This window comes from Equus asinus, chromosome 17, assembly GCF_041296235.1.
Source record: "Equus asinus isolate D_3611 breed Donkey chromosome 17, EquAss-T2T_v2, whole genome shotgun sequence".
Taxonomy (NCBI): domain Eukaryota; kingdom Metazoa; phylum Chordata; class Mammalia; order Perissodactyla; family Equidae; genus Equus; species Equus asinus.
Window position 1 is genome coordinate 17,602,814 of NC_091806.1, and position 17,162 is coordinate 17,619,975.

A 17,162-nucleotide genomic window follows, 5' to 3' on the forward strand; every position below is an offset into this window, starting at 1 on the left:
AGTTTATCAACTTCTAATCTCAGAAATTTTTAGTTTTTTCACAAAACAATAATGCCTCTTTAAAAGTGACACTTGTTGGGCTATATTCTAAGGGCAAAGAAAACAATTTACAGGAACAAACCATGTTCTGTCTTACAGGTAACACTTTTTAGAAATCCAGAAGAGTCAAATGCCAAACTATAATTTTCTTGATCATTTTTGCAAAAGTTTACAACAAGGATAAAGAAGATGGACAGGGGAAATTGCTCCTTCTTGAACGAATTCTTTCTCTTGGGAATTACCAATAACCCTGAGACCAAAGTGACCCTATTTACCACATTTCTGGTCGTTTATCTCATCAATCTTCTGGCAAATCTTGGAATGATCATTTTAATTAGGATGGATTCCCAGTTGCACACACCCATGTACTTTTTTCTCAGTCACCTCCCTTTCTGTGACCTCTGCTGTTCCTCAGCAATTGGGCCCAAAATGCTCGTAGACATATTTTCCAAGAAGAAATCAATCCCATTCTTTGGCTGTGCTCTGCAATTCTTCATCTTCTGTATATTTGCAGATTCTGAGTGTGTACTCCTGGCTGTGATGGCCTTTAATAGGTACAAGGCCATCAGCAACCCGTTGCTCTATACAGTCAATATGTCTAGCAGAGTGTGCTCCCTGCTGATGGCTGGGGTTTATCTGGTGGGAATGGCAGATGCTTTGATACACACAACATTAACATTCCACTTGTGTTTCCGTCAGTCAAAAGAGGTTAATCATTTCTTCTGTGATGTCCCGCCACTCCTTTTGCTATCTTGCTCGAATACACAGATCAATGAGTTAGCAATATTCACCATTTTTGGCTTCATTGAACTGAGCACCATTTCAGGCGTTGTTGTCTCTTATTGTTATATTTTTCTATCAGTCTTGAAGATCCACTCTGCTGAGGGGAGGTTCAAAGCTTTCTCCACCTGCATCTCCCACATAACTGCCGTGGCAATTTTCTAAGGAACTATGCTCTTCATGTATTTCCATCCCAGTTCTTCCTACACATTAGATCAAGACAGAATGACCTCATTGTTTTATACCCTTGTGATCCCCATGTTAAATCCTCTGATTTATAGCCTGCGGAACAAAGATGTGAAAAACGCCCTGAAAAAACTAAAAATTAAAAGTTAATTTGAAACAAATAGGTATTTATATATGTAAACAAACATACTCTTGTGTTTTCCAAATCATTTATTCTACTATAAAGTTGTCTAAAATACCTTAATTAGTAAAGTAAGTATTTTACTAAGTCAGAATGGTACCAATATTTTGGAGATTCCTAAGTATGCTATATTTCGTTGTATATCTCAGTTTCTAAAAAGGCACTCTCTATTTTTGGAAAACTTTCCAATCTCCATTTTAGTGTGCCAATTTTTCATTTGTTTGATGTTTATGTTATGCATTATTTTAATTAGTCTAAGAGCTATTAGAGTTTACATTGCACTTCTAGGTGTTTTGCATTTCATGGTGAATCCATAATAATGTATAATAATGTTTGCATAATAATGTATCCTAATGAAATGCATCCTGAAGAAAATGAGTATGACTAATTAAATAATATTACAAATAATTGATAATAAACTCTAAACCACCCTGAAGTAAAAAGGCAGGATCCACTAAATTCAAGAAAAATAACTAAATCCAGAGTACAGAGAAGTAAAGATGCTTTGAAATTCAGTTTTAGAAATAAACTAGGAATAAGGATACAATTGATGGTGGGGAGAAGTAAGGATTCTAGACAGAGAGGCTGGGAATTAGAGCTCTTGAGGTGGGAAGACAATGCCTTCTTAGAGATTATGAAGTCAACATGGGAAAGATAGAGAGCAGAGTGGAGGGTCCTGGTAAAGCAGATCTTTGTGCTAAAATTCTCAAGTCATTTACTTCCACTCAGTTTTTCTTCCCTTTTCAGTCCTAGTCAAATGCCTCTGTTTGTTGTTTGCAAATAATACTCTGCCTAAGACATCATTTTCTTTCTCACTCTGTTGATTAAATTGTTGATTCCAACATGAGACTGTGAGCATTCTTTGCTCAAGGACTGAGCATCATACCTGTCTTACCAGTACCTGTGTCATGTCTGAGACACAAAAGAGAAAAACAAATAATAAAAATCAACATAACTGATTACATTTTTGAGTTTTTGTTAGGTATCTGTCAAAACATAATTAAATGAGGGTGTGATATGTGCCTTGTATACATATTTTACAGCTTTTTTATCTTTAAACTTTTTTGAGGAAGATTTGGCCTTAGCTAACATCTGCCACCAATCCTCCTCCTTTTTTGCTGAGGAAGACTGGCCATGAGCTAACATCCATGCCCACCTTCCTCTACTTTATATATGGGACATCTGCCACAGCATGGCTTGACAAGCAGTGTGTAGGTCCACACCTGGGATCCAAACTGGTGAACCCCAGGCTGCTGAAGCAGAACATGTGAACTTTACCACTGGGCCACTGGGCCGGCCTCTTTTTATGCCTTTTAAAAAAGCACATAAAATGGTTTTGTATACTAAGGTAATAAATCTATAATGATATTCATATTAATTACATGAAAATTAAAAAGCATTCATTTGCCTACTTTCTTGAAGTGTTCTGCTTCATCTGGCTCTTCCTATTTTCTTATTGAATGTCAACCACTGGAAGCAGCTTGTTAAGAAAGCATGGATGTCACTATATATCTAAAGGCCATAAAAGACTCAGTGATGTTGGAAACTGTCTATTAAAAATCTGTCCCTTAAGTAATTGTAAATGTCCTTGGTGAAAGAATTTCGGAATGGAAGTAAACTCCAAGAGGCTCCTCTCATTTTCAAGGTGGCATTTGCCGAATACTATGACAGATTGAAAAAAAAGTGGCGGTAGAAAAAAATCAATGGTTAATGCTTCTTTTGGAAAAAAGTCTACATGATTTCCACTTGTAATATATTTTCTCAATTTACCCATTCTATTTTATTAATCTTTCTTACTGGCAGCAATATAGAAAACATTGTTTGAAATATACTAAAGTCCAAACAAATCAGAGGTTCAGTTGATTGTCACTAATTCAGGTTATATCTTTCTTTGATATGGCATATGTCAGTAACATCATGTAAAGATTCATTTGAACTGCATATTGGTCCCTTTAATCACACCTAAAGAATGTGAACTAACAAGAAGGAAATTTTAAACCCAATAAATGAGGTATCATAAGCTCAATAAATGTATGCCTGAAAATGGAAGAATCAATTCGATTAATTTCAGGCTTCATCTCCCCAAAAAATCACTTAAAACGAATATTGCGTAGTAGCTTCTTCACTTAAATAGGGACTTGTGGAAGATGATTGAACTGACCATTTCATGTTGGGATTCTACAGAAATAGGGAAAACGTCAAAAGGCTTTGGTCTCTTGGAGCTTATTTACTTCATTCCTCACCATTTCCTTCCAATGTCTGTATCTCCATGTCACGCCATTCTCACGCATCCATATGGGACTGATGAAAATATTATTATCTGAATATTATATTATCAATGACCGTGAAGTGGTTTGATATAAAAGGCATTTTTTTATTTGTAGACTCTTTTCCTTCAGCCTTGTGCTGGAATCTCTAAAGGTAATAATGCCATAATGAGGGTAGATTTTCTCATATGTGTACCACAATGAACAGACAAATACATACCTGTGATAGGCTATACAACTACATTTGTTAGAATACAGCAGTAGTAAAGCTCAATGATCCAATAAGTGGGAAGCCCTGTATAAACCTAGTGGCAGCAACTTTTAACCTCAATGAAAAATAATCTACAGACATATACTATGAACCCTGTACCCAAAGCAACTCTAAATCTCTGTTATATTTAACAAATCATCCTTCCCTACTAGACTTCAGTCCCTTTTCTGTAAGAGTGCTTGATAATTATCCTTAAAGTTATTTCCAGTTCCACAATCCTTCTTTATATAGCTATGATTCTAAAGCTCTAGCAGTTTATTGTACATAATATGTTTTCAAGATATTCTTGTAAAATTAATAAAGAATATAACTTTCGTAGACTATTTCATTAATTACCTTTTATGTTACTGAAAATGTGCTGCTTGCTTATAGAATAAAGATGCTTTTAGTAACTCACAGCCTCTGCTTTTCTTTGTTGGGGAGGGGACAATTTCCCCTACCTCTCTTGGTTATTTTGGCTGGTCTAATAATAAGATTGACATAGACAGATTAAGAGGAGAAAAAATTAATTTAATTTTGTATGGACGAAGATCCCAAGATATGAGATCCAAAGAAGTGACCAAAGCAGGCAAGGTTTACATGCTTTAAACAAAGAAAAAATAAATTTGTAAAGAATTGAAAAAGAAAAAAAAACTTAGGCTTGGGTAGTCATTAGTGAAGAAACTAAGCAAAGCTTGTTTATGCAGTCTTTTCAGCCCTGAATTCCCTTCCCTGATGATTAGGATGTCTCTCTATCTTCTGGTGCAAGGAGATAACTTTCACAAGGGAGATTTTTTCCTGCTTTCAGGGAGACAAGGAGAGTCAGAGTGGCCTTCTTGCACTGGCTGTTTCTTAATTAATTTTAACTCAAACTAATTAATATATCAAAGTGGCATATTTTGGGGTAACCTGCCTTGAATCCCATCATCTTGTTTCCTGCAACAAGAAGACTTAATAAACATAATTTTTCTTGGTACCAAAATCAGAACTGAACTTATTTGATAATGGCCCATGCCTTAGGGGCAGACAACCATTTTCTGAATGAAGGAGTTTATATGTGGACAGTTGCCTGTGTAGTATTATATTTAAGGCACCAGTGATATACCAGGAAAGCCATGTAGATATAGATTTCTTTTCTCGTATCTCACTTTCTGACCCTGATGCCTTAAATTCTGCTGTAAGTCTTTTGCCTTATAATTTAAAAAAAATTCATTCCTTATTCACACACAATTTCCTTTGGGAAGTAATTTAGATTATCTGACTTTCAGCAATATATTGTCACCCATGCTCTGAGTTTAATGGGAGTTAGATTACATGGTCTGCAGGGAACCCATGTTTATGACGTTAAAGATTGCATCCTGACTAAACAGTGTAGCCTGAGAAATTTGATATCCCTGGAGATAGGGGAGACCTTAGGGAAAATGAGTATGGAAAGGAATCAAAGGAAGCTGGCCAAGGATGACTCTTCCTCCTCCAAATATGCACCAGAGAAGCAGAGAATGGTAGTAAAGCTCTTAGTTACCACAAATATAGAATTTTCTTGAGTTTACCTTGTGAAAAATTAGTGGCAATTACTTAGGCGGTTTGAGATTTGCCTCAACAATACCTCCAAGAGGAGACCATTTGGTGCTGTAGTATTGGGATTATCACACAAATAATAGATGTATATTTTGAAAAGGCCTTAAAATTGGTTACTAAAATTACTTTTCCAAAAGTTAAAAATATATTTAATTTCATTAAATTTTGCCTAGAGTATTCCAGCATAATATAAAGTAAGGAAAAACTCTACAAGAAAAAAAGAGATAAATAAGTAAACAAAAAAGGCAGTAAACCTAATTTTCCTTTTACTCCAGGTAAGGGTTCAGAAGAAACATGAAACTACCTGAGGTATTGGAATGCATAAGCTGGTACATGCCTTGTACATCTTACTTTTGTTGTTGTAGTTTACTCAAATTTTTCATTCCCAAATTTTCTGGCAATTAAATTAACTGCATTGGGACTCAAGATATACAGCTAATGAACATGTTTAGTATACATTTTATTTGAATATTAATCAACTGTAGACATTTAAAGAACACACAACAAGCTATGTTCGTAAGTGTACAGCAGTAATTCAGACACATGACAAAATATTACTCAATAAATGGACAATATAGAGATTATCCCCAAAGCTGCAAGTTTGCATGACTTCGAAGAACACCAATTTGTTTATTTTCTATTTGCTTCCTGACATTGTACAGTGTAGCTGCCCTCCACATCACTTCATTCTTACCCCAATAGTATGTTCAATGCACAGCTGATATAAATAAAATAGATTACCTCCCAATGTGGTGACACTTCGTATTTTCTCCCTTCTGCGTCAATTCTTTGGAGATCTTGCCTTGGTTTAGAAGTGGAAATCGAACAGTCTCTCCATTCTCCAAGAAATCTAGGAATCAACGGGTCATTAATTTTGTGAATGTTCAAATGTCACTTTAACATATACACACTACGCCATTATGAGAGCATTTTAGAGAGTTACCTTTTAAGATACATGTGTTTTATTGCAAAGTATTCAGGGATCTATTGTGAGGAATTTCTTGAGATTCAATGAAACAATGTCTGTGAGACTCTAGATGTTTATTTATCACCTTTTGGTTTCAATTTCAATTTCAGTTGGGTAGGCTTGTACACTGTTGCTGGGAATGTAAATTGGTACAGCCTTTATGGAAAACAATATGTAGGTTTCTCAAAAAATTATAAATAGACTGTCAAATGATCCAGGAATCCCACTTCTGGGTACATATCCAAAGGAAATAAGAAGGAGAGATCAAGGAGATATCTGCACTCCCACGTTTATAGTAGCATTATTTATAATAGTCAAGAGACAAGAAACAACCTAATGCCCATAATTGGGTGAATAGATAAAGAAAATATGGTAAAGACATATAATAGAATATTATTCAGCCTTTAAAAAAGGAAATCACTCCTGCCATTTGGAACAACATGTATGAATCTGGAGGACATTATGCTGAGTGAAATAAGCCACACACAGAAGGACAAATAAATACTACATCATACTACGTATACGAGGAATCAAAAATTGTCATCATACTCTTAGAATCAGCGAGTAGAATGGCGGTTGCCAGGGTCTAGTGGGAGGGGAAACAGGGAAGTATTAATCAATGTGTACAGAGTTTCAGTTATGCAAGATGAATAAGTCCTAGGGGTCTGCTGCGCAGCATGGTGCCCATAGTTAACAGTCTGTATAGTATACTTGAAAATTTGCTAGGAGCGTGGATCTTATGTTGTGTTCTTATCACAATATAATACACTAATTCAACTCTATATTGTATAACGAGCTTGTTAGAGAAAACCCAGGACGTTTGATAATATATAAAATAAATGATAATATGTACTGATGATTAGATCATATGAATCATCTGACTATGGTAAAAAAGCAAAATTTTTTTATATTTAAGGTTACATCTTTTTGCTCTTAACTTTCAGTTTTTAATAATTTACTTTGAAGAAAGACCTGCTGTGATAAGTTATATATGTACGATTTTACTCATGTCAGCGTTTTTGTGATATGAAGTTATATATAAACCAAGTGGCCATTAGCAGAAGATAGATTGATTTAACTAATGTACATCATAGAAACAAATGCAAAGCTTCTATTCATAATACTTATTTACATATAAAAATTGTTTATTTTGACATCCTGTTTGTTTAAAAATTAAAAATCCATAATATTGACAACAAATTTTAGTTATCCCTAGGATGTGTAATTATGGTCAGTTTTTTGCTGTTTTTACAAAAATCTTTACTTCGTGAATGTGTTTAATAGGAATATGTCTGGTGTTTTTTGTAAGACTGTGAGCATGAGTGGGTGAATAAACATTTTGTAAACTATGGTACTAAAATGAAACACTGGTATAGGGATTTGGTAACTGGAAATAAGGAATGCTTCTTGACGCAGTAAGTATAATAATTGCTAAATAAGCATAATATTGGGCAGTAAGGTAGAGAGGGACAAAACAAACATATTTTTTAAATGTCTGTATTTCTTTCACAATCACCCTGCCTCTATGAAATATAAGATGATAAACCACATTACTACATCTGACACTTATTCCTGAGAGACTATGTTCGACACCCAGGGACCAGACACAGTAATGGCTGTATAATCCAGGTCAGTCAGGAGACAATGCTGAACCCTCATATAGGCAGAACAGTGTACAACAAAGGAGTTAGTAGTACTGGGTCAGGTACTAATTATTTTTTTCTGATTTATATTTCAGATTTCCTTAGTACTTTTATCCTTTTACCACTGAAAGCCTGTTATAAACCAAAGGAGTATATACAATATTCTCCAAAATTTTGTTTTAATTAATTTTATCAATTTATTTTAAATACATATACACAGTTAGCAGTAAATACAATCAAATACAAGTATGGATTACAGAGATGGTTGGACATTTTTTATTTTTTTTAATCTCTTCCCTGTACTTTCATATATAGTTTGAATATTTTTAAAGGAAAGCATGTTTTTAAATGATGTATCTCCTGAGACACAAATTTAAATAAATTCAGACCAAGATTTTGTAGACCTGAGTATTGATCACTAGATTGTTATTCGTATATTCTTTTTCTGTTCTCTGTCTACCTTCAACTCCATTTTTCTAATATTCTCACAGAAGAGAGGAAGTTATATATGACATTACATGTAACTTAATTGGTTTGGGTAAAATATAACAGTAAGACATAGAATACAAATGGCTTCCCAAAGGTCATCAAACTTTTTCTTTTTCTTTCTTTCTTTCTTTTTCTTTTTCATACTTTTTTTTTGATGCGGAAGATTGGCTCTGAGCTAACATCTGTTGTCAACTTCTCCTTCTTGCTTGAGGAAGATTGTCCCTGAGCTAACACTGGTACCAGTCTTTCCTCTATTTTGTATGTGGGTGACTGCCACAGCATGGCTTGATGAGTAATGTAGATCTGTGCTCAGGATACAAACCCATGAACCCAAGCCACTGAAGTACAGCACGCCTAACTTAACCACTACACCACTGGGCTGGCCTCTCATCAACTTTTTTTAAACCAAAGTAAGGCAGATTTCAGAGACACTCAAGTGAAATAGGGATAAAAAAAACAAAAAAACAATAAACAATGTTAAAATTTCTAGAGGTTGGGATGGGATACAGTACAAAAATGACTCTCTCTGACATCATAGGACAGTGTACACATGAGGAATTTTATCATGTGTCTTACACATCTGATCTGCTAATAAACAGATCATGTAAATTCTCCTATGAGCCACAGCAGCTGTCAAAGGGAGCCTTGTTAGCCCTGGGATATTCCTGTCTGTGTCCTCTAGTGCTTCACTCATGCAGACCATTCCACCCTCTTCTCCAGCAGTGAACACCCTCCCTGATCCAGTAGGTCCTGGATCACATCTATCTCCATCCTTTGCTCTTGGAGGCTGGATAGGATCTGAGGGGTTAATGAGAAAGAGGGTAATGTTATATCCTGGAAGCTGCCGTAGCTCTTACTGTTCCACAATTGTGGATGATGAGGGAAAAACAGAGAAATGTATTCATTACCTGTGCCATTCACTTAACTATGATTATCTATAACAGGATATAACAATGTTTCTACAAAATTGAAAAAAAATCTTTCAAAACATGTGGGTTATCTGTATCAACTAATTGTAAGAACTATTGCCTCAACTCTGAGGAAATCAAGTTTTTAATCTACAAGATAGAAGTAGCAAAAATCCTCATACATACTACATAGGTTGGTGTGGAAATACAATGATTCAATTTGGATGAAAGTGTCTTACAAAATCAATACAGTGTTGCACATTTGTAGGCATATTATTATCATTATCATTTTATGACATATTAAATTGGATATTTTTACAAGAGAGTCCGTTTACCTAAAGCAGTTTTAGCATACTTTGTCTCTTTTTCTAATTACTGAAAAACAGAAAAGATCAGCAGTTTAACTATTAAGATGGTAAGGTGATGTTATCCGCCACTTCCATTTTCTTCTTTTACAACCAGGGATTTCCAGACCTGATGGCTGTTGAGAACTTCACTGTGTTTGCGGACTTCATATTCCTAGGACTTTATGACAGGATGTGCAGCAGGGGCTCTTTGTGTTCTTTCTGTTGATTTATGGCGTAACTGTGATTGCCAATCTAGGGATGGTCCTGCAGACCAAGATGGATGCCAGAATCCACATACCCATGTATTATTTCCTGAGCAATTTGTCATTCTGTGATGCCTGCTGCTCTTCCACTCTCTGTCTCATGATGCTGGTTGATTTCTTGTCTGAGCAAAAGAGGATCCCATGTAACTTATGTGCCATTTAGATATATTTTTTTTGGATCCTTGCAGATGTGGAATGTCTCATGTTGGCTGTCATGGCATATGAACATTATGCATCCATTTGCAATCCAATTCTTTCTGCAATTGCCATTTCCAGTAAAGTCTGTACCCACCTAGTTTCCATTGTCTACCTAGAAGGTTTGGTGGATTCAGCAGTCAACGACTTTTGCACATTTCAACTTTCGTTCTGCAATTCCAAATTATCAATCACTATTTCTGGGATGTCCTACCCTTTCTAGCCCTTTCCACATCAAATACAACCATCAAGGAGGTAGAGTTGTTCACTTTCAGTACCTGTGTTGTGGGGTGCAGTATCACCATTGTTCTCCTCCCCTACAGCTACATCTTAGCTACCATCCTTAAAAGAACTCAGCAGAGGGGGACACAAAGCCTTCTCTGTGTTTTCCTCCTAAGTAATTTGTGTAGCTATGTTTCATGGCATGCTCCTGTTCGTGTATTTCCAACCCAGCTTGAGTTAAACCATGGAAATAGACAAAATGGCCTCCGTTTTCTCCAGTTTTCATCCCTATGTTAAACCCACTGATCTACAGCTTAACGAAGGAGGATGTGAATGATGCCTTGAAGATAGCAATCGACCCTAAGTTATGTTCCAGGTGACACTACATTTTCTTACCAAAGTATTTATTTAAACATTCTGAGAAGTGAAGTTCAGGTACTTTCATATAGATTCCTGTAGTCTCCTCAATACACTTTCTAGATATTTTCTGTTACTTATCTTTTTGCCTAAGTTAAGTGTAGTGGGCAGTCATTACTGATCTGAATCTGCTCTTCAAAGTAAAGAAGAGTAGTAACAAGCTGACTTGTAAATATGGTCTTTTTGTACCTCCCTTCTCTGTTCATGGTTGTACTCCAATAAGATAGCATTGGCAGGGCAACCCTTCCACCCATGTCAATTAAACTTACCCTCCTAAGGCTCCAAATAGTTTTTTATACACTGAGTTTAATAAACTTGCTCAGATAGAATGGAGGATTAGTGGATTAAGTTAGGTTTGTTTGTATCTTTCCTAAATACTAGCATCACCCTATAAATGTTCCATCATAACACTTAGAAGTATACAAGTAGTAAATTAATACATATAAATAAATTAAAATCTCCTGCCCTAACTCAAAGTACCATAAATGGAAGGCCCTTGTCTGTCTTGTTCACCAATATTATTAATTTGTTATTTACAATGCTTGGCTCCAGGAAGCCATTCAAAATATTGACTGAATGAGTGTCCCTTAGAAAATTGATGCAAAAAAACCTTCGTAAATTTACAAAACCTCTGCCCCTTTATTTTATTTTGCTTGATTCTAGTATTTTCATCATTGATGATATCCATCTGTGCTTCCTGTCTTTTGGCCAGGCTGATTAAGTATCAGTAACAGGGATCATTTAATATAGGGAACTTCTCAGATCCTGTATTCCTCATCATTCTGCCCCACTTATATCAGCAGACAACCCCAGGATCAGCCACTCTAGGTTTATATTGTACCTCAGCCTTCACATCAGGTTGTGGATTTCCTTCTTGCCCTCACTCTAGAGAGCAGATATGGTGCAATTGACTACTGTACAGAAACTTTGCATGGAAGTTAGGGGTTCAAATCTGGACCTTCTTTCTCAAAGGGCCTGGGGAAGAGGACTCCATCTCCCTTGGAGTGTTCATAGTATTATACTGGTTAAAATTTAAAAAACAACTGTAATGCCCAATTGATACAATTTAAGTTGAAAAGAAGATTTATTAACTTAAATATGTGTTTAACAAAAAAAACCCAAAGAACAAAGTAATATTTACATTAGTACTCCATTTGTAATGATTTATATTGGCTCTCTGTATAATTGTGAAATTAATTGTAATTATAGTCTAAACACAATTTCAAGAGTTGTCATTGCTGAGTAGCTGGATGTTAGATTATCTTAACATGTGTTCTGATAACTTGTTAATTGCTTATGTTTTTCTCACTGTAACCAATTAACAATTAGCCCAATTATGAAAAACATAAAACTCTTTCAGGTTGTCAAAATTATTCATTTTATTTCAGGTTGTTGTCAAGAAACATGAAGACACTCTTTTTGGTTCCTGAGAGGAGAGCTTAATGGGTTATACAGGTTTTCCATTTACATCCTCTTCCTTAATTTTATATATCCCTTGAGTTTATAAAATGTGCTGAGTGTCATGTACATCAAGCATCATAAGAAGGAAACAACACATGAAAAACATGCAATTTTCAGCAAGTTACTTGTCTTCAATTCCTAATTGAACAGTTTTACGACAAAAATATTTAGTACTCTTAGGTATCTTCTTTTATGATCTCAAATAATTTTTTTGTTGCTCATAGAATATTTCATATATTAGGACTTCTGTATTATTATACAAAACCCTTCCACACTTAATCTACTTAAAACATATTAAATATGTTCACATCTATAAAATTGAATCTATTCATGTTACGTAAAATTGGATTCACCTCCCCTCCCATGTTTCACATATATGCTTAAGGAAAAAAATATATCACTTACTGTTTTTTCATTCCCTTTTCTTTTATGGACACTGATTTAATAAGCTTTAACATTGTCAGAAAAGGAGGATTTTTTTGTGTTTGTTTCTGTTTTGTTTTCCTTTAAGAACATGATCAAGAAGGGAGAGATTTTGGGGCTGTCCCAGTGGCACAGCGGTTAAATTCACATGTTCTGCTTTGGTGGCCCGGGGTTTGCTGGTTTGGATCCTGGATGTGACATGCCAACGCTTGGCAGGCCATGCTGTGGCAGGCAACCCACATATAAAGTAGAGGAAGATGGGCACGGATGTTAGCTCAAGGCCAGTCTTCCTCAGTGAAATGAGGAGGATTGGCAGTAGTTAGCTCAGGGCTAATCTTCCACCAAAAAAATAAAGCTATGCTGAGTATATAGTTCCCAGAGATGGAGTTTGCAGCATCACTCTCATTGCTCCAGGTGCCTGCTGTCTTCTTAAGGGCTCCCTGCAAAACAAACACTGAATGCTATTTATTTTCACTTAAGCAGAAATCCTTTTCAATTTTTTTCAGCTAGCAAAAGCAGGTACTTATGTAGGTCTTTTGTAAAAGTGAAGGGGCCTAAAGTGAAATTTTGGATAGCAGGGGAAACATGTGCTACAATTTACTTGTTAGCTGTGTGATCTGAGGTTACTTAATCTTGCTAAGCCTCAGTTTCCTCATCTCTTTAACATAGGTTTGATATAAACATTATAAGGATATATATATATGTTGATCAAGAAAGTTTGTAAGATCATAAAAATCATACTAACTCCCCATGAGGAATAAAAGCCCTGTGATGAAAAAAAAAGATAATATAATTCATGGCATCATGTCATGAAAAGGAGTCTCCAAGATCCATCTTTATCTAAGTTAGAGCCTGCTCACCCAGTCTGTCAGATTTCAGTTTCACATCCCAGCCTCAGGTCATGTTTGGAGCTCTCTGCCCAGGGACCTTAGGACTTATTTTTCCTGACTCTGCGTTCACTCTTGGTTAGAGTTGACTAGAGGTTTCTTCATGGCTCCCCATGCTGGCCACACCATTCTCGTGTCCAAGCCAGGTGCTTGAAACTGCTCTACTGATATAAGCCCCAGCCCCCATATTATCAAGAAATGCATTTAGAATATTCATGCATAGTACCCCATTTTATGTTATTCTGTGTGGCCCAATCCCAGGGCCATGGCTGAAATTGCACACTTAGCTGCAAAAAATCTAACATCTGTGAGATGTGTTGAACCCTTGCACTTTGGAGTTCATTTCCTGCTCAGTGTTAGGGAAGAAGCATTTGGTTCTCATCACCCTCAGACTACCATTCCATTCTTCCTTATTGGAAGCCTACATTAGCCAGAGCCCTACATCACCACTGACCTGTTTGGATAAAATTATACTTTTAAAGGGTCTTCATTGCAGTAATGCAACTGTGATTTCAATTTATAACCCAGCGTGTAGTGTCACTATCAGAAGACTTTCCTCACTCGTTTATGCTCTGCCTCACTGCTCAACCTCATCTTTGGATGTAGAACTTTCTGTAGACTTTATAGCCATACATTCTGTATGGATCAGGCCCTAGTCATTGACCAAACTATCATCCCACCATTTGTAGCTTCCATTTCTCATCTCTAGCTCCCAGTGTAAGGCCTCTTTCAGTAATTTGTATAATGGGTCAGTGTCGTAGATCAATTTCTTTATTGTAGTTCCTTATATGTGTTCCACATTGATATCCCTAAAAGTATGCACAATGAGTAATGACAATTAGGGTCTATGTATAATGATACAAGCCATTCACTCCATACTGGTGGAGAGCTGATTAGCAAAATTCTTAAACCAAACAGTAATAAATATTACTATATAAATAAGTGTGTGGCTCTTTCTTATGAGGCAGCAAATTTAACCTAGTTTGAATTCTTCTGTAGAAACATGCTGTGAACTGGAGAAAAATGGTAACAAAATTGGATCTGAATCACTACTCTCAACTCACTATAACTGTTATCTTCAACAACTCACTTTTCCTTTTTGGACCTCAGTTTACACTCTGTCAAAAAAGGGGCTTCAACTGAGCATTCTTTATTAAGCATCCATCTATCACATTCTATATCTATATTAATGTAAATCTATCAATGCATATGCTCATTTCCATTTTGGGTGATTAAAAGAATAACAGATGGGTGGGACTATATTTCATACCAATGGAAAACACTACATCCCTAGGCCATTTGACCCCAAATGGAGGTGGCAATGATGACAGGTAGACTGATAGCATGAGTTGTAGAACCCTCAAAACAATCAAACTGAACCCCTGTAACTGGCTTTCTATTTCGCATTTTGACATTAAGAGACATATGATAAAAGTGGATATGCAACTTTATTAATCATTGAGAAAAAATACTGTACATAATGGCTAAAATCAAGATGAAAGACAACATTGAGTATTGGAGAGGATCTTTAAAAGCCAGAAGACTCACACACTGAGAGTGTGATAGTGGAAATGTGGATTGGCATACTTATAGAAAGCTGTATGACAATATTTACTAAATCTAAATTTTATATACATTCACAGTCATACATAATTTCAACTCTTGATTCTATATTCAGGATAAATGAGTGTCTATCTCTACCAAAAGAGATGTACACAAATGTTCACATTAACATTATTTTAACAGAAAAAAGTGAAAACAACTGCCTATAAACATGAAAGTAGATAAACAAATAATTTTCTCTTCATACAAATAAATACTATACAACGAGGTTGAATGTACTGCAATTGCATCCATCTAGCATGGATGGATTGCAGAAGCACGCAATAGAACAGTACATACTTTAGGTACCCACTTATATGTAGTTCAAAAAACAGAAACTAATCTATCATGAGAAAAGTAAAGAAAGTAATTACTCCTTGAGTGTAAGAGATTAATGATAGGAGGGATCGTGTAGAAGGCTTTGGTGATTCTGGTAATGTTCTGTTTCTTAGTCTTCACCCTGGTTACAGGGCATTTTTTTGTTTGAAAATTTTTCTAGCTGTATACTTATTTAAGTATGTTCTATATGTGCATTACATATCAAAAAGGTTTTCCAATATCAAAATCTATACAATACGAGTTTATAAGAAACTTCAGATCTTTATCATTATAAATTTTTATCTTTAATAATGCCTTGTATTAAAGTTCAGCATGTTTTTCTAAAATAAATGGTGCAACTTTCATAGAATATTTCATAGAATAATTATCTATTTTGCTGTTAAACATCTGCCTTTTGTTATTTTATTTATTTTTTAATATTTCCATAAACCCTTTAGGGAGTAATTTAGGTTATCCAATTTTCAGCAATATATTGCTACCCATGCTCCAGATTGAATGGGGAGTAGGAATTAGACTGCAAGGTCTGGAGGGGCTACAGTGTTTATGAAGATAAAGTCTTTATCCTGCTTAAACTGAGTGTAGCCTGAGGAAATCTGGTATCCCTGGAAACAGGAGAGACCTGAGGGAAAATGAGTATGCAAGGAATCAGAAGATGACCAAGATGACCAAGGATGACTCCTCCTTCTCCAAAAGTGAACAAGAGAAGCAGAGAATTGTAGTTAAGCTGTTAGGTACCACAAATACATCATTTTCTTATGTTTACCTGATGGACAATTATTAGCAATTACTCAGGTGTTTTGAGATTTGCGTCAAAAATATCTCCCACAGTAGTACTTTCGGTATTTTAGTGTTGAATCAGCACACAAATAGCAGCAACACCTTATGAAAGACACTAACAATTGTCACGAAAACCACTTTTCCAAAACCTAAAAATATACTAATTTCATTGGATTTTGCCTGAAGATAAATCTAGGTTTATAGAAAGCGAAAGCAAACTCCCTAACAACAAATTAGGCAAACACACTATTTGGAAACAAAAATGACTGCAAAATCTGTTTCTTTTTATAACAGGCAAGGTTTCAGGAGAAATACAAAACTGACTGAAATATTTAAATTTGTAAACTCTTACATGCATTGCACATCTTAATTGTGTTCTTGTTTTTTACACAAATTTTGTATTTTCAGATTTTGTGATAATAAATTAAGAGCATTAAGACTTACATTGTACAGCTTAATGTACATGATTATTATACATTTTCTTGGAATATCAATCAACTGTTGGCATTTAAGGAACACATCCCACCTATGCTGGTAACGGTAGAGCAATGATTCACACAATGACAAAATATTGCTCAATGAATGGACAATACAGAGATTATCCCCAAAGCTGCCAGCTTGCACAACATCAAAGGGCAGCAATTTCTTTCTTTTCTATTTGTTTCCTGGAAGTGTGCAATGAAGCCACTCTCCACATCACTTTTTTTTCACACCGATATTATTTTCAAATGCCCAGGTGAAAAAAATAAAACAGGTTAACTTCCAATGTAACAACCGTTTTGCCCTCAATCACTGCTGAGATTCCACCTTGGTTTAGTGATGGGAACTGAATAGTCTCACTTCTCTTAGAAATCTAGGATCATGGGTCATTAATTTTGTTAATTTTCAAATATCACTTTAACATAAATGCACTTTAACTTTCAAAGAGAGCATTTAACAGA

At 35.4% G+C, this 17,162-nt stretch overlaps 1 pseudogene; it reads left to right on the top strand.

Annotated features, from left to right (window-relative positions):
* The first annotated feature begins 228 nt into the window (after positions 1-228).
* Positions 229-1,155, top strand: LOC139040517 (olfactory receptor 5W2-like; annotated as a pseudogene).
* Positions 1,156-17,162: the final 16,007 nt, after the last annotated feature.